This window comes from Amborella trichopoda, chromosome 4, assembly GCF_054954075.1.
Source record: "Amborella trichopoda isolate Santa Cruz 75 chromosome 4, AtrichopodaSantaCruz75HAP2 v2.0, whole genome shotgun sequence".
Classification (NCBI taxonomy): domain Eukaryota; kingdom Viridiplantae; phylum Streptophyta; class Magnoliopsida; order Amborellales; family Amborellaceae; genus Amborella; species Amborella trichopoda.
This window is the reverse complement of record NC_142339.1, coordinates 23,295,222-23,314,614: the sequence shown is the minus strand read 5'-3', so window position 1 is coordinate 23,314,614 and position 19,393 is coordinate 23,295,222. Positions and strand designations below refer to the sequence as shown.

Below are 19,393 nucleotides of genomic sequence, written 5' to 3'. Positions count from 1 at the left end.
ATACAGGGGAACAGTTTCGAAAAAATTAGCCTCAAACACCCTGAAACAGACTCCATAACCAGAACTCTATTTTTGGTGCTTTAAATGGTTGTGGTACCACCGTCATTGGATCCAACATGGTCGAAAACCCCAAGGGGTCAAGTTTCGACTTAAACAGACGCTCCAGGACAAAGTTATGGCTGAAACATTAAAAAGGGGTAAGCTGCACGTTATTCCCGTGTGGCCTTCTTGCACCAATCTCCTTTAAAGGAGATTGGTTTGTATAGTCACGAGCAGCAACTTCAAAGATTCATATCTCACTCATTTTGAGTTGGATTGAGAACAAATTTTACTAGCGTGTTCATCTCGTTATGACGAGCGTTTTGATATGTGGCACGCCTCGTGATGACACTCGAGCAGAGAGAAAACTAGAGAGAAGTTGACACTTCGGGAAGATAGTTGTAGGAAAATCAGCAGTAGTATGACCCACTCAAGCGGCCATATCACGGCGTTCGCATACCCAATCGATGCAAAACCAGTTTCATCGCGTGCATAAGGTCCGAAGTTATGTCTGGTTCGATCTGTACATGATGAACGGTTTGATTCGACACACGAAGGTGTCGAATTTGCTGCATATTCTGACCATCGGAATTCAAGATCCGGCCAAAAACCCAAGATGGCAAAATCTTTGTTCGGGCACAAAATCTGTGTTTATAGCAATGCGATCATGACGGTATGCTCAGTGCAATTCAGCGAAGAAAACACGAGAAAACATCAAGAAATGAGTGCACTATTGATCAGAAGTTTTCAAGAGTCATAAAAACTTCGAGTTACATGATCGTGGCTTAAAAACACGATTCGTGGCTCGAAGTTAATACTAAAGTGATTGTCATGTTGAGCCAAACGAGAAAGTAATCATCGTTTGGCTAAATAGGCACCGGAGAAACCCCAAACAGGCCTAGGAAAATTTCGCACGTTTTAGGGTAGCCGTCGGAACTGTTTTGGAATTTTTTATATTGTTGGGCACTGGAAAAACTGTCATTTTGCACCCATTTTTAGATTTTATTTTAATTCAAATAAATTCTAATTATTATCAACTAGGTTATATTTTGATCATCCATCCATGTTTTAAGGATAATTTTATAAATACATGCTATACCTAATTGTAGAGGACTTCCCCTCAAGCTTTGATTTCATGAATAAAATTTGAGAGTTTTACATTGAAATTGTGGGCACGTCTTGGAGAGAGAGAGAGGAGAGAGAAGAAAAATTCTTCTACCCCTTGGTCAAGGTAACTTTCTCTCTCCTCCTCTCTTCTCTCTTCCTCTTTTTCTTTCTCTCTCCTCCTCTCTTCTCTCTCTTCTTCTTTTTTCTTTCTCTCGCCTCTTTGTTTATAGCGTAGAATCAAGTGGTCTAACAATGCAAATCTATTAGATTTGACACTTTCAACTGATAAAAATAAATGAAAAATCAATGGTAGAGATAGTAGGAACAATCGAATTCAGATCTGAGATCAGATCTGCCTAGAAATGAGCAGATCTGCTTTCAGATCTGTGGCGGAGCCAGCGTCATCCGAAGCATTTCAAAACAAGATTTTCAATAAAACATAAAAACCTAGATCATAATAAAATAAATATAATAAAAGAAAAGAGGTTATGAAGGAGAAGAAAATATCGAAACGAGCGGGATGGCCCGGGCTTCCCTAGCCTTCGAGGCTCGCCCGTATCAGAACCGGTTCCATTTTCCCTTGTGGTCTAGATGTCGATCAGCAAGTCTCTGGTAGTAATTGGGTGGTTGTGCCCTAGAAATGGTTTAGATTTAGGGTTGTTGTTCCCTAGGTCAAGGTTTACTTAGGCTTAAGATGAGGGGTAGGGTTTTCTCTAGGAAGGTCTCTCTACTCTTTTAGTGTTTCTCTTCTAGCCTAAAGTTTCTAAAACTCTCGTCCCTCTTCAACCCTCTCATTTTTCATCCTTTTATGGTCACCCAAAGTGAGTTCATCTGAACGAGGGATTTGTTGGGGCAGAGTTATCCCGTAATCAACAAATCCCTTGGTTAAACCAATCTTCAATTTTTTAAACTTTGGTTTTGACTGACGCGAATAACATCACATGGCCAAACCACTCACAAGATAACCCTAAAAACATGAGAAATGATAAAAGTGCGTTTGGGGAAAAATGTGTCTGGGTGGCACTGGCGTGGCGCCCAGCCTTGTGCGACATGAGTCATGCCGCCTAGCCTTGTGCCACACGACTAGTGCCGCCCAGCCTTGTGCCACACAACCCGTGCCGCCAGGCGACACGACCCATTCCGCCCAGACACATTTTCCCCAAATGTTTTTATCATATTTCTTGATTTTAGGGTTATTTTGTGGGTGTTTTGTTCGCGTGATGCTATCAGCGTCGGTCAAAACCGAATTTTAAAAAATTGAAGATTGGTTTGACCAAGGGATTTGTTGGTTACGGGATAACTCTAACCCAACAAATCCCTCGTTCAGATGAACGCACTTTGGGTGACCATAAATGGATGAAAAATGAGAGGGTTGAAGAGAGATGAGACTTTTAGAAACTAGAAGCTGGAAGAGAAACCCTAAGAGAGTAGAAAGACCTTCCTTGAGAAAACCCTAACCCTCATCTTAAGCCTGAGTATACCTAAGCCTAAGGCACAATAACCTTAGATCTAAACCATTTCTAGGGCACAACCACCCTACTACTACCAGAGACTTGTTGATCGACATCTGGACCACAAGGGCAAAAGGAACCGGTTCTAATACGAGCGAGCCTCGAAGCCTCGGGAAGCTCGAGCAATCCGGTCCGGTTTGGTATTTTCTTATCCTTCATTTCCTCTTTTCTTTTATTATATTTATTTTATTTTGATCTGGCTTTGATTTTTTTTTATTGAAAATATTGTTTTGAAATGCTTCTGATCACGCTGGCTCCGCCATAGATCTGAGAGTAGATATGCTCGTTTTTGTGCGGATCTGATCTCAGATATGAATTCGATTATTCCCACTTTCTCTACCATTGCTTTTTCATTTATTTTTATCTGTTGAAAGTTTAATATTTGAGAGATCTACATCGTTAGATTGCTCGATTCTACGCTATAAATAGTTTGGCTCCCACCTTGGGGCAAATCGAGCGTGATCCGAGAATCAAAATTTCAAAAACCTCATAATCTTTTGAAACTTTACAGGCATGTTCTAGGTACCATTTTGTGCCTATTCCAAAAGTTTTAGGTCAAAATAAAATATTTAAAAATACAAAAACATAGTTTTCTATTAGATATGCAGTAGCATTATTTTAATTTATTATAATCAGAAAAAATTTTATTTGCTGTTTCGCGAAGTTTAAAGTAATCTTATAATATCAAGATCTACAAGAAACAAATATAAATTTTTTTTAGGAGACACTAGGCGTGCCGCCCAGGCGACATAGAGCGTGCCACCCAGGCGACACAGGGCGTGCTGATCAGGCAACACGGACCGTGCCGCTCAGGTCTAGGGCATCACGCACTCTGGTTCCCCCTGTTGCCCAATTCATAATTTTTTGAAATTTTGCAGGCTGGGTCTTGGGACTTTCTTATGACTGATCAAAAACTTTTGGAGGAAAGTAAAATTTTTAAAAATGCTAAAAAATAATTTTGCTTGATACAAGTCTGTTCTATCTGTTGTTCATTTGTTTCACTTTGTTTTAATTTTATTTCATAAAAAATTATGATTTTTCTACTTCTGTAAGTTTTACTAGCCTTATTTCATCTAGATCAACATATTAAAAATAAAAAATAAATAAATTTTTTTTTAGGGACACCCGTGCCGCCTAACCAACAGGTGCTACACGACCCATGCCGTACACGACCATGCCTCCCGGGTGACACGGTCCATGCCGCCCTATCACAGAGGTCTCAAAACATTCTGAGACCCCACATGTCTGTTCTAGACCTTTTTTTGTGCTTTTTCACCAATTTGGGCTTAAAATAAATTTTTTAAAAATATAAAAAAAATATTTTGCTATAGATAAGTCTTCTTGCTCCTGACTTTTTTCTTTTATATTTTAGTTTAATAATTTTTTATGAAACCATTTTTCCCTGCTTTCACCATGCTTAGTCTAATTGTATTTCATCAAAGTTAAAAAAAATAAAAAATAAAATATATATATATATCGAGGGCTGCTCGCACCCTTCTTGAACCATGTCCCGTTCGAGTCATCCTTGACTCGGGTCGTGCTTGACTTAGCACGAACTGTGCCTAGTTTCACTGTTTTGACCATACATTATTAGGGGTTCCTCATCCCTCCATTTATATTGTGCCCCGAGCGAGTTTCGCCTAGAAGTGCGCGTCATTAGGCACGATCAGCGTCGAGCGCGCAGTTGTTTTCTTTCTTATTGGTGTCTATGTGCTTTACTTTATTTTCATTTGTGTGTTTCTTTACACACTCTAGCACACACTGACCGAGAATCCCAAAAAAATAGAAAATAAATTTTTCAAAAACCCCCAAAATCCGCATTAACAGCATGAGGGGAACCTAGCTTTAAGAGTCGAGGCAGTTGGGATTCGAGTAACTTTAACTGTGAGCACTCCTCCGTAATCCTTTGTCTCAAAGAAACTCGACGTATAGTAGGACCTAGTGAACCTCCTATAACAGAAGCCCAGGACCTATGTGGGGACCTATATCAGCCTAGCCGCATTTCATTAGTTAGGATCCCACTTCAGACCTAGCCTACCTATAGTCTTATATTCTTGTAGGTCAAACATTTTTGTGTGCTTGTTTGCTTACTTTTGGTAGATTAACTTAGATCTCAGTCCGGACCTACTTAGGGTCTGAGCTAAGCCTTCTAGATCTGAGCCCAAGCTGATACCCAGTTCAGTTTAGGTCCGAACTAGGTTGACACCCAGGTCCCATCTTGGTTTGAGCCAAAGGCTCGTTCCTAGCTCTCTTTGATCCAGTCTAGGTCCTTACCTGGTCTGATCATTAAAACTCTCTGAGTCCAAGTTCAGGCTTGTACCTAGCCTAGCCCAGATCCGAACCAAGTTCACACCCATATCCGAACCTAGGCCCCCTCTAGGTCCGAGTCGAAGGTTCGTTCCAAGTTCAATCTTGATCCAGTCCGGGTCCACATCTGGTCTGAGTTTCAAAACCCTCTAAGTTCAAGCCCAAGCTTGCACCTAGCTCAGTCTAGGTCCGAACCAGGCTCACACCCTGGTCCGAACCTAGACCCACCCTTATTCCGAGTCGAGACTCGTGCACCATCTAGTCTAGATCTTAGTCTAGGTTCTAGCATAGGTCTAAGCATAGAGTTGCCTCTAGAGCTAGACTAGGCTTACCTTCGTTTAGGGTTCGAACCAATACCCATTGACTTTAGCAATTCTAGGTCCCAGTCTAGTCTTAGCCTAAATCTTAGTCAAAGTTTTGCCCCTGGAGTCAAGATTAGGTCTGCCTTTGGTCGTCGAGTCTAGATCTTATCGAAGTCTAGACTCAAGAACCCAATCAAAGAGAGTCGCCATGTCGGTTACCCAAGGCGATTATGATGACCGCTTCACTGTTGACTCTAAACCGAACCTTCCCAAACCTAGGGACCAGTATGTGGCAATCCCTTGGGATTACGGCCAGAACTCAGGCCAATCCATTATCCATCGTCCACGTCTTCAATTAGAAGCTGGGTCCCAGGGATTCACTCTAAACCCTGAGCTCTGTATGGTCCGAAAAGTTGGCTCCGCCCGGAAAACATTGAACAGCCAGGGGGTCCGACTAGACATTGTCCTACAGGGAACCTTACATACCCACAGTAGGAGCCATCTGACCTTAGGAAACCAAAGTAGGAGCCATGCAAGGGAAGAAGTTCATGCAGCATCTAACGCTAATTCCCACAACTCGAACCCAGATAACCCCGATGTCCAACGATCTCATGACTAAGACCCACCTAGATTTAGGGGATCCAACCCTACCTCGAGTCGCCGTAGTACAGCGCATGATGTCCTGAACACTGTAGGAGGCAGATGTGTCAATCTAAACCAACCCTTAGGCGAGATAGGTATCCAGGCTGCCCTCAAAAGTCTAATTGACTTAGGTTACACAGTTCATGCCCCAGTTCATGGGTCAGTCCAAAACCAACGTAATAGCATAGGTCAACCCATAGCACAACCGAGTTAGCCGATTCTTCAATCTGTCCCTCCTGTGTATCCAGTCAAACCAACCATACAATTTCTGCAACCAGTGGCGATGTGTATGGGTCAGTACACCCCTCAAGGACAAATGTGTCAAACTGCCCCGGTAACCGCGGCTCATTCATCACAGGCCCAAGCAAGCCAACATCTACCCCAAGTCTCGACTCATCAGTCTATGCTTAGGAACCCACCGACCGGTGGGCCAACTCTCATGCCAAATACTCGACAAGAAGGCACTTTAAAAGCGATGCAGAATATGCTCATAAGGATGGCCATGCATGAAATCCTAACCCCAAAGGCTTATGTTTGTGAGACCCTTGAAGGCATGGAAGACCTTCCCCCTGGGTTTGTCATCCCAAAGTTTAGAAAAAAATTCATTGGGAAGAATGACCCAGATATTCACGCTAACACGTACCTCCTCTCCTTCCGAGCCTTGCGAGACAAGCCTAACCAGTTGAAGGCCCTATTTTCACAAACTTTGACTGGTGAGGCTTTAAACTGGCATCGGAGAATAATGACCACACATAACTCTAGAGGAAATGTTCAACCAGTTCATCTCTCATTACCGTGGGTCAACACCAAGATCTCTTTCCCTAGGCGAGCTCAATGCAACCAAACAAAACCCAAGAGAATCCTTCAAGGATTTTATTGGTCTATATCATGAGGTGGCGATGCAGGTCATCGAATGTCCACTTTTGAACCCAGCTAAAATCTCCATGGCCTTAGAAAATGCAGCTCTTGAATACAGGAGCTTCTTTAGCCAGGGCCTTAACCCCCACTCTTTCGACTCCATGACCGAGCAAGTGGCGCGACATGAAAGGGTAAGAGGGACACCACCAACATTAAGCCCGATAACAAACCCATCACCACTCCCTAGAATAAAAGTAAGAGTAACGGCAAGGGGAAAGCTTTCGATCCGGTTAACGAAATTGTTGTCAATAGACCGGCTCAAGGTTCAGCCACCCAACACAATAATAGAAATCAAAATCGAAGGGGTCATTCTAGAGCTAACACTCAAAATACTAATCGAAGGCGAGAGGACAATGTCACTCCTCTCAAAGACCCGTTAGAAAAAGTGTTGGAGTTACTCTTGAAGAAAACATGGTTCAACTCCTGCCATCATCTGAACCACCATTTGAGGTTAAGGATAAGAACAAATGGTGCAAGTGGCATAGAAACCATGCCCATGATACCTAAAACTGTTTCTACTTGAAGCAAGTGATTCAAGGGTTGATTAATAGGGGCGACATCACTGTCGGACCTAGAAATCAACTTGTTGAAGAACCTAATCAAAAGATGGGAATCTTCACAAACCCTCTCCCCAAAAATACGGCCAAAACGACCGAAGAAACGAATGCTCCAAGTAACTCAAAGGAGGATGTTGTCATTCACATGATTGAAAACAGAGATGAAGAAGATGATCCCAGCCAATTCAAATTTGCTTGTGATCATCATCTCCAAGAAGTTGAAGAAGATCTTTTGAGTCTTCTTAGAGGAAATTCTTTGTCCCTAAACTCTAATGATCCTCCTAATCGGGACCATTATGACGAAGATGATGCCCTTGAGATTGACATGGTCCAAGCTAGCGAAGTTGATTCCTTAACCCTAAGAGGTCGAATGTTCAAACCCATCCAATTGATGGCGGACACTCTTGATGACAGATTAAGAGCCACTTCAACAGCCAAACCATCAACAGGGGTTGCAGATCATGAACCTAAGAAAATAACTCAAGGATCCACAACAGCCTATGATCTACCGACTCATCTTGGGAAGATCCAAGCCAAAATTTTCGTCTTGGAGCTACTCGCTAACTCACCAGCACACAGAGCCCAGATAGAAAGGGTTCTCGTTAAGACACACATCCCTTGCAACACACAGCTGGATGAGTTGTGTGAGATACTCAACCAACTAGTGGCACCAACGTCAATCATATTCATGGACGATGACAGCCCCACTAATGTCGATCGCTTTCACGTCCAACCTCTTCATATCACTATTGTCTTGAAAGGATATGAGATAAGGAGAGTTCGGGTTGATAATGGGGCATCCCTGAATATATGCCCTATGAAAATGGTGAAGCAGATAGGCAAAAGCCTGGATGACTTCGAGCCGTGCCAACTAAATATCACCGCATACGATGGGACCAAGAGGCTAGCTGAAGGCATATTACCTCTCACACTCAAGATCGATCCTACTATCTAGACTTAAAACCTTCATTCCACATGCTGCTAGGCCGATCAGAGCTACACGAGAACCTCGTGGTCGCCTCCACGCCCCATCAAGGCCCCAAATTTTCAACAAAAAATGGCGTCGCGAAGGTATGCTTTGAACCCCCTTATAGCAGAAACCATAAGGGTCGAGCTCGGTTTAATCCCACTAGCTTCCTTCGAGCAAGCTGATTGTGCCACTTTACGCCTAGAAGCCGACGACCCCGTTCCTTAAACTTTGCAAACTTTCGCATTAATGGAAGAGATTATCCAATGCGAACATTGATATGGCTTTGGGTCCTTCGAAGCCTGGCACATGCTCCTCTCCCAAGGCTTCCAACCAAGCCAAGGCTTGGGAAGTCAAGAGCAAGGCGTAAAGGAAGCGATTTCTGCATCACCTAAAGCCAAAACTGGAAAAGGGGAACAAAGAGGGCATGGGTGTACTCTCACCCTCTTTCAAAGCCGTATGAGGCCTTCAAGCTATCCAGGCTTTGTATCTGGAGGCATTCAAAGCCTCGATCCTCTCAATGCTCGTCCTTCCAAATGACCAAAGATGATCCTCAAATCCCCAACAGGGGATAGTCCTTCTTCTACATCTCAGCACACACAAGGATTAGGAATTGAAGACCTATTTGCTGACCTAGATCTGGAGGAGGTGTGAACAGTTGACTCTAACATAGCCATGGTTGCTCATCCACTAACACCAACCTAGGGACGAAATTGGTCTATCATTCTTTAGCTCGAGAATCACTGGAAGCATACTAGCAGCACCTTCGAGTCTCGGTGCCAAAAAACGGATAGGCACAGGGTGGCCATCTAACCGCCGTGTGAGTCCGGTCCCCAACATTTCTCTCGCGAGTCCCATAAAGGACACCTCTGCGACATTTTAAAAACTGTAGAAAATTCAAAACATGATAAAGCTAATAATAATGAAAAAGAATTTTCAAAAGTGGCGCTCACTCAAGATAGCCCAATAACGGTGCTTAATACTCAAGACAATGAATTGAACGACCAAGATGAAGATCAAGAGAGTCAAGAGTCTGAAGAAATCTCTCAACCTGAGGAACTTACTTCCCATGTTGAGAAATTCAAGAAGAGGTTCATTGGTGACCCAACGGCTATCATCGAAGAGATGGTTGACGTAAACCTAGGAACTGAGAATGACCCAATGTTAACCAAGATTGGAACCTCCTTATCTTCTGAGGATTGGGAAAATGTGATTTCCTCTCTCAAGGAATATCACGATGATTTCGCCTGGTCATACGAGGATATGCTAGGGCTTGATCCCACATCGGTGCAACATCACTTAATATTCAATGAAGGGGCAAGGCTTGTAAGGCAGAAACTTCGATGTCAAAAGACTCACCTTGAGCTCAAAATCAAGGAAGAAATCAACAAACAGCTCAAGGCGAAGGTCATTATCCCCGTCGATTACTCAGAATGGTTGGCCAACATAGTGGTCGTACCCAAGAAAGATGGGAGGATCCGAGTGTGTGTCAACTACCGAGACCTCAATAAGGCATGTCCCAAAGATAATTTTCCATTACCAAACATAGATGTCATGGTTGACAACACTGCAGGTCATGAGTTGCTGTCATTCATGGACGGCTTCTCGGGTTACACCCTAATCCTCATGGCAGAAGAAGACCAAACCAAGAGGTCATTCATAACACAGTGGGGAACCTACTGTTACAAAGTCATGCCCTTTGGTCTCAAAGATGCCAGAGCAACTTATCAACGGGCCATGACTAGTACCTTCCACGATCTAATGCATACCATTATGGAAGACTATGAAGACGATATCCTGGTCAAGTCAAAGTCTAGGTCTGATCATCTCACCAACCTGAGAACCATTTTTTAGAAACTCCGAAAACATCAACTCAAACTCAATCCACAAAAATGTGCCTTTGGAGTTGAATCTGGCAAATTACTAGGCTTTGTAGTAAGCCAAAGAGGTATTAAGGTGGACCCGTCCAAAATACGAGCCATCATTGAAATGCCTCCTTCCCGGAACATCAGATAAATCTGTGGGCTTCAAGGTCGCATACAAGCCATAAGGCATTTCATTTCACAACTGGCAGATAAGTGTGCACCATTCAATAGACTCCTTAAGAAGGACACCCCATTCATATGGGACAATGAATGCTAAGAAGCGTTCGATCAAATCAAGGAGTACCTCACCAAACCTCCCATCCTTAGTCCTTCTAGTATAGATAAACCCCTGTTCTTATACATGTTAGTGAAAGACAAGACCATGGGGGCAATGTTAGGACAATATAACGACCATGGAAAAAAACAAATGATATACTATATCAGTAAAACCATGATACATGGTTGTGAAGAAACACTGCTTAACACTTGTGTGGGCCATGCAGAAACTAAGACATTATGTCTTACCTCATTTTGTCAATCTCATATAAAAAATTGACCCACTCAAGTACCTATTGCAGAGGTCAGTCCTCAACGGACGTTTGGCGAAGTGGAGATGTTAGTCCTCAATGGACGTTTGGCGAAGTGGAGAATGTTATTGAGCGAGTTCGAGATCAAGTATATCACTAAAAACTCAGTCAAAAGACAAGCCATTGCTGACCACTTAGCTGAACACGCACTGCCAAACAATATTCCCGTTAACATGGATCTCCCTGATGAGAACCTCTTCACAATTGAGGACTCAATTTGGGAGCTATACTTCAATGGTGTAAAGAATGAATACGGGTCAGGTATTGGAGTCATACTACGCTCACCCAAGAATATTTTAATGCCAACAGCCATCAGATTGAATTTCCCATGTACCAATAATGTTGCTGAATAGCCGGGCCTGAGAATATCCTGGGATTAAAAATCCAGCAAATAAGAGTAATTGGTGACTCCTTACTCATCATAAACCAAGTTCAAGGGATTTGGAAGGTGAAAGAAGAAAAGCTCAAACCCTATCAAGAAAAGGTGGAAAAGATGATCCCATATTTCAAGAAATCACCTTCTGGCACGTGACTAGGGAAAATAATAGGTTTGCTGACACCCTTGCAACCCTTGCCTCAATAGTCGATATTCCTCTAGAAATCACCACGCTCTCATTCTACATTAGGAACAAACATGACCCTTCCCCACCAAGGATCGAAAAAGAATTAGAGTAGGAAAATGAGAACGATGGGGAAGTGTCTCTCGTGGCTTCAAATGCACTAATCAAAGAAAAACCGTGGTTCCACGAAGTTTTGTCCCTGCTAAAAGATGGGTCATACCCCAAAGGAGCCACTAAAAAGGATAAAGAAGCCCTTCGAAGGTTTTATATTGGATTCTTAGTAAGAGGTGACCTCATGTTCAAGAAATCCTTCGACGGCATCATTCTATGGTGCCTTGATCAACCAAAAATTGACTAAGTACAAACAGAGTTGCACAATGAAGGAGGTCATTTTGGGGCAGCCGCCTTAGCTCAGAAAATTAGGCACCAAGGCTATTACTGGACCACCATGGTTGAAGACTGCTGGGAGTTCGTTAAGAAGTGTCCCAAATGTAACCTTTATAGAGACCTCATCCATGCACCATCTGTATCACTCAACTCAACATTGCCCGTAAGGCCCTTCGCCATGTGGGGTCTTGATATTATTAGAATGATAGCACCAAAAGCCTCAAACAACCACCATTTCATATTAACGGCTACAAAATACTTCACCAAATGGGTAGAGGTCGAATCATTTGTTAAAATCGAAGACCAACATATTGCCCGTTTCATAAAGAACAATATTGTATTCAGATTCGATGTTCCTGAGTCAATCATCATTGACAATGGATCCAATCTCAAAAATGAAAAGGTCACTAAGGTGTGCAAAAGGTTCGAGATAACGTAGAAATTCTCCACACCTTACTACCCTCAAGGAAACGGACAGGCGGAGGCCACAAACAAAGGACTTCTTAGAATCATAGACAAAAAAATAGATGGCAGGAATGATTGGCACGGAAAGCTAAATGACACCCTATGGGCCTAACGAACAAATGAGAAGACTTCTACTGGCATGACCCCATACTCATTGGTGTATGGTATGGAAGCAGTGCTACCTATCGAGGTTGAGATACCATCCCTCCGAGTGGTTATTCATGAAAATGCAGATGAGGAACAAAAGATCGAAGCACGAATCACTACCCTCATTACTTTGGATGAAAATGATTACGACCAACACAAAATAGCATTGCTTACCAGCGTAGAATCAAGAGGTCGTACCAAAGGAAAGTTGTTCCTCCACAGTTCAAAGAAGGGGACATGGTACTCAAAAAAATCATGCACACTCCTACAAATCCACACCCTTTAGGTAAGTTCAAACCTAACTGGGAGGGGCCATTCGTGGTTACCCGATTGCATGCAGACAATTCTTATAAGATAAAAAATCAGGAGGAGTACAAACTCAACGACCCCATTAATGCAATGTATCTCAGAAAATACTACCTATAATGGGCTAAAAAACGTGGTGAAAGTCTGAAAAGCCATCACAAAGAAAAAAAAAAAAAAAAAAAAAAGGTTTACGTGTTGAAAACCTGAAAAGGCATCACGGCTAAAACTAAAAAATAATAAAAAAAAAAATCTCCAAGAAGGAGCTTTCGATGTAAAACATTCAAGTATAAACAAGTACTTGCAAGTTCCAATAATACTGCACAAGCAAACCCTGAGGAGGAAGACTCCTCCTAAACCCTGCAGGTATCCAACATAACCAACTCAGAGAGATGTAGGAGAGTGACATGAATGGAAAACCGAAGTGATTTCGACGAACCCTGAAAGACGTTCCAGGATGAAAGCCCAAGAATCCAGAGGACTCTTCATGGATCGCAAAGCAAAGGATGAAAGTTCCAAAGGTAAAAACACAAATTCATGATTTTTGAGTTCTCACGATCCCGCAAGGGAACCTTTCATCATTTTTGGGTACAATATAACAAAAAAAACAACCACCAAAGGGGCCACAGGTGGAAAACTGTAGGTCCCATCCCTTTTGAAAACGCTATTTCAATTTGATTTTTAAAATCATCTATTTTCTAAAGCTTTCTCCTTTTAAAAGGGATTTCCTCCATCACTACAAGAGTATAACTGTTAGCCAATCTGACTCTGCTCTCGAAGCCAACTTCCTATGCCTGTTATGAAGATTTGAAACTAGCCAGGCACTCCATGGTTGTATGAGTATAACTACCAACTACCACATATAAGAGATGGGTGAACCTCGCCAATGGCGAAATTGGCTAGTCTGGGAGCGTTTTTCTCTTGACTGGATCTCCTGAGGCAAAATGAGGCAAGCTCATCCCTATGCGTGCATACGATGACGCAATAGCAGGAAATTCGAGACAAAAACCCTACAATTAGGGAGCTGAATTTGTAAAAAAATCAGTTTGAAAATTGTGTGCAAGGAAAGTGTTCTACTCTACTTTGACTAATCAATTACACACGTATAAGTAGAACAAGAACCCCCCAACGTTGGCAATAAAGAAAAGAAAATAAAAATTTCAAACTCCCCATAATAGGGGCAAAGTTGAAAAGCCCCTTTTCTCAACCAATTCTCCAAAAAAATAAAATTTCTAAAAACATAATGATAAAAAAAAAAAACAAGAATAATTTGCTCCTCAGTGGCATGAGCCCAAACTATCGACCAATTTTCCAAAATTTAAAAAAAGTAATAAAAAATAAAAAGAAAAAAAGTTTTACTCTCCTTGGTGGCACGAGCCTAAACTGTCAAAAAATCTTTCCAAATAAAAAAAAAAATTCATATACTCCTCGGTGACATGAGCCTAACTACCAATCGGCTTCAAAATCTTGTACTCCTAGGTGGCATGAGTCTAAACTGCCAACCAATTTCAGAAAAATCCTTTGCTCCATGGTCGCATGAGTCTAAACATCCAACCAGGATTCAGATCGTCAAACTCGTGCAACATTAAAGACTAGAGCTAACACGTCAAACTCGTGAGACACTAAAAACCTGAGCTAACACGTCAAACTCGTGCAACGTTAAAAAACCGAGCTAACAGTCAAACTCGTGTGACATTAAAAAACCGAGCTAACACGTCAAACTCTTGCGACGTTAAAAACCCGGGCTAACACATCAAACTCGTGTGACATTAAAAAACCGAGCTAACATGTCAAACTCGTGCGATGTTAAAAAATCGAGCTAATACGTCAAACTCATGAGACGTAAAAGAGCTGAGACAGGTGATGTCTAGCCCCGTATGACGTAAAAGGTTGGGTTCTCCAGTTCAACATCAAACTTGTGCGACGTCTATCCCCGTATGATGTAAAAGGTTGGGTGTATCGTCCATCGCTACATAATGCTAAACTGCTTAGTGGGCTTTATGGTTGTAGGAGTTGAAATTACTAACCAACCTCGTTTTTCGAAATATCTTCCTCTTTTCAAAATTTTCATGCTATGTCTTGTGTTTTCAAAAAATTTAATTTCTTTATTAAAATCGTAACTTGTCCCTGCTCTGGGTTCTATTTCAAATCTTCCCCTACTTTCAAAATTTCTAAAGCATTTTCTAAAACGAAGGAGCTTGGACACCCGTATATGATGAACACCGCATTGCCGTGATTACCACGGTGCTTCCTCGCCTCTATATTTGGAATTGATTAGACAAGTCTTGTCTTATAGAAAGCCTTTTTTTTATAGACAGCCTTAGGAAACCCCTAAGGAAATCAAGGAAATTGCCAAGGTTAAAATTTTCAAATTGAGAAAACCCTGACCTCAAGTGGCATGGCGGTAAAATCCACCTCAAGTTTCATGGACATGGAGCATCAAAGAGTCTACTGTTGCTACTCACATGTCCCTCGAAACATAGGGAGTACGCGTTCACCTGCTCCTCGCAGGACAGTGAGCGACATCGTGTCTACTTCTTTGCCACTCTCCTGTCCCTCGAAGGACATGGAGTGCCAAAGAGGGACAACTGTAGATACCCGCTTTAAATCTGGCAAGTTCTGTGATTTTGTTAGACCCGTAGGATAAAATTGGCCTAGTAAACCCAAAATCCATAGGTCACAAAACTTACCATGTGAGCCAGAACCATCTTGCCAGCCCAGAACCCAACAAATGCTTATTTTGACCAGGAATCTAATAAACGTGTTGTTTTATGGAAACAATCGTCTAAAATAGTAAAAATATCTGTTTTGACCCAAATTTTCTTTGAGAGCTTCACAAGATGCTGAGGAAGACACCTAAATTGAAAACCCTCAATTTGGACAAATTTTGGTTTGGGAGACACGGGGCGTGCCGCCCAAGCGACACAGGGTGTGTTGCCCAAGCCATCTTGAAAATTCCCTATTTTACCAAAACAATCATTAAAAATAGCAAAAAAATCTATTTTGACCCCAATGTTTTTGGTAACTTCAAAAGAGGCCAAGGAACACACTTGAAAAGAAAATTTTAAATTTGGACAAGTTTTGGTTTGGGCAATACGAGGCATGCTGCCCAAGCAACACGACTCGTGCTACCCAGCCTTAGGCGACACAACCTGTGCCTCCCAGACACGTTTTTCCCCAAATTTTTTTTTATCATTTTTTATGTTTATAGGGTTATCTTGTGGGTGGTTTGGCTGCGTGATGCTATCCGCATTGGTCAAATCAGAATTTAAAAAAAATAAAAGATTGGTTTGATGTAGGGATTTGTTGGTTATGGGATAACTCTGCCCCAACAAATCCCTCGTTTAGATGAACTCACTTTGGGTGACCATAAAAGGAAGAAAAATGAGAGGGTTGAAAAGAGGGATAGACGGACTTCTTCGAAAAAAGCAGAAACCCTTGGAAAGAGTTAGCTTCAAAAACCTTAGCCTCCTGAAACCCTAACCTTAAGCCAAAAGCCTAGATCTCTAGGGCACAAAAACCCTAGTTATATAACCATCTCCAAGGCACAACCATCCTATACATCACAGATTTTCTGGTCAACATCTAGATAAGAGAGGCAAAGAGGATGATGGTGTTGATACGGGCGAGCCCTCGAAGGCTTGGGAGTCCAAGGACATCTGACCTGGCTTGGTATCATTTTTTTCCGTTGTTTTACCATTTTAATTTTATTTTGATCTTATTTTGATTAGTTTTCTTTTAAAATATTGTTTTGAAATGCTTCCGATCACGCTGACTCTGCTACAAGTTTGAGAGCAGGCCTGCTCATTTCTAGGCAGATCTGAATTCGATTGTTCCCACTTTCTCTGCCATTTCTTTTTCATTTCTTTTTTATCAGTTTAAAGTGTCAGATCTGAGTGATCTACCTCGTTAGATCGCTAGATTATGCACTATAAACACTCTCTCTTTCTCTCTCTATTTCCTTTTAGTTTCAAACATGCATGGCAGTATCCATCTGCAATGACCCTAGAGAGAGAACCAGCACCGACTGTGAAGAGAGGAGTCAGCGTCGGTTGTGAAGAGGGAGCTGGCACCGGCTGTGATAAGAGAGAGGCAGAGCCCGCTGTGAAGAGAGAGAAAAGAGCAGCTCCATGTGTGGCACTGCCATACATGGTTAGCATCCGCCACTTGTCCAGCTGCATGGAAGTTGTTTTTCACCTATAAGCTCGGGGTTGCCACCTCCCACTGGGGGGAATACTTAAGCCCTCCTCCTCAAGCTATTTCACTCCCACACTCTCTCTCTCTAAGAACAAACTCTTGAGCCTTACCCAATGTTACCCCATTACTACTCTCTAAGGAATCTTGAGGAGACTATGCAAGGAGTTAGGAGTACTATTTGCTGATAATGTAAGTGGATTTAGAAGCTATGTATTACTATTTTTATCCAACATGAGGTATAGACGTGTAGAATGCATAAACATGTGTATGGATGTGCAAGAGTAAGCTTGGAAATCTTGGAACTTAAGTACTAGAATCCATAACTGTTTAGTTTATGTTAATGGTGAAAATTTTTGCAAAATCCTCTTGTGAATCTATTCTAAGTGAAATCGATTTGACTGAATACTAGACATTGGCTTGAAGGAAATTGTTTGTACTTGTGTATGTGGTAAAATTTGGGAAAGGAATGGGCAAATGAATTTCCAAAAACTGTGAGTGTTTTTGTATCAAATGGTCCAATGACCAAACAGTATCCAAATAGGTTCAAATTGATCTTGAATGAAAGGTGTGCTTGTCTATTACAACTTTGTTTCTTGTAACATCTTGAAATTCTTCATATTTTAGGATTTACAATCCAAAATGTGTGAGCATGTCACTGATGACAGACAGCAGATATTCCAGCCACTATTACGTACCTTGTATCAAACTTTTGACCACCCAATAAGTTCACAAATACCTCTAAATCACCGCCATTTGAGCTGTATGACATCTATTACAACGTGCATGTTTAAACCTTATTGAAATTCTTTACGAATGAGAAGCTATACTCCAAATATGCTAACATGTCACTGTTACCAGAAATTGTGAAAATTCAGAATTATCACCTTAAATTATCACGAGTTTGATTAATCAAGTGAAGTTCAATTTTTTCCAAACCACCACTATTTGAATGATTTATACGAAAACTTAAATTTGCATGTAAAGATTTTCTTGAAAAACCCCCTAGATTGAAAGTTTTTCTTTTTAGGGGAGTATGTCACTGTTGATAGAGCCTCCCCGAAACTGTGTTTGCTATGTGATGAAAGTGAATGCTAATTAGTGAGTTCCATGTGATATTTAAGCGATGAATGCGAATGCAAATTAGTGATAGCCATGTGATATTCCAGTGATGAATGTGAATGCTAATTAGAGAGTGCCATGCGAGATTCTAGTGATGAAAGTGAATGCTAATTTGTCAGTACCATGTAATATTCATATGATAAGTGTGAATGCTATATAATGAGAGCCAAATGGTGAATTCCATGTGTTAATCATGTAATAGGTGTAAACGCCAAGTGATGAATGTCAAGCGATGTATAATCTGATGATATGCTTCAAGCATGACCCTTTTGTGTTTAATATTTGTAAAGTGATTTAAGAGGCGCTATGCACGGGTTACTTGTGGTAATATGTTGCCATCAGATATGAAAGTGAGGCCAGCAGTGTTTCCTAACTTCCTATGATAGGAGGGAAGTTTGGTTGAAATTGTGATGGGTGGGTTGTGCCCCCTAAATTTCAATGCATTCTAAAAAGAAATAGTGTATCGGGTCTTGTAAGGAAAGTGCATATCAAAAGTCCCAAAACGCGCTGGGGATTGTGTGTGTGAGTGTGAGGGCATTACCGAATGGAAGACTCACTATCATTGCCATCTCTCCTAAGTGATGGTAGAAGTCTTAACCAATGGGATTGGCTTGGTCTGATGATTATGTCTTCTACTTCGGGAATAGGTAAATCTAAGGAGTGAGTGGTTAATGATTGGATGTACGAAGGTGAATGATGATAGTTATGTTGATTGTATGATAGCCATGATATTCGATATGCCATCCGTGATGAATATATTGATAAGATTGTACATTAAATGTTTTCCACCATGATTTCTTATAGTTAAAAAAATATATATATTTATAATGCCTAGATGGATATATCATTGATGCATAGCAACTAGATCCTCTTACTAGGCTTTCTAGCTCATTCATCTTTTTCCCTCCCTGTAGAGTAGAAGCTGCAGGTCAAGAACAGCCGGTGGGGTGATCGATCTGGTCGACGAAGGCTTGTACCTGCCAAGGAGATCTTTTGCTTGTGTGTGTTTAGCAGCCTCAAGTTGTGTTTTTGTCTATATTGAAACTAGGTGTTGTGTACCTAGGCCTTTGATGCCTTGAAAAATTGTGTCATTCCAAGTTGTTTATGTAATAACAAAAGTTTCAGTTTTTATTTTTATCTTGATCTTGTGCTTTTTATATAATGTTTCTTTACTTTTGTGGTTTGCTCCGTTTATCACAGTATTAGAGTATTGAGTTCTATCCGATCTGAGTGACATATGCGACCTCCGATAGTGATCCCGCACTCTGTCGCCCTCCGGTTTGGGACGGCAAGGGTCAGGGGCCTATGTCATGACACCATCGATGTGCGTGTCTCTCTTCTCTCTCTTCCACTTCTTTCTTTCTCTCTCCACTTTCCTCTCCTTTTTCTCTCTCTCCTTATCTTCTTCTCTCT

The 19,393-nt window shown here is 41.5% G+C and overlaps 1 protein-coding gene across 1 annotated transcript in view; it reads left to right on the top strand.

The window, feature by feature from the left end:
• Positions 1-19,117, top strand: part of LOC18425288 (serine/threonine-protein kinase SRK2A) — a 99,291-nt gene extending 80,174 nt beyond the window's left edge. The window contains exon 10 of the mRNA XM_088863890.1: positions 18,895-19,117. The gene's annotated coding sequence lies outside the window, so the exon portion shown is untranslated. The remainder of the gene's footprint in view (positions 1-18,894) is intronic.
• Positions 19,118-19,393: the final 276 nt, after the last annotated feature.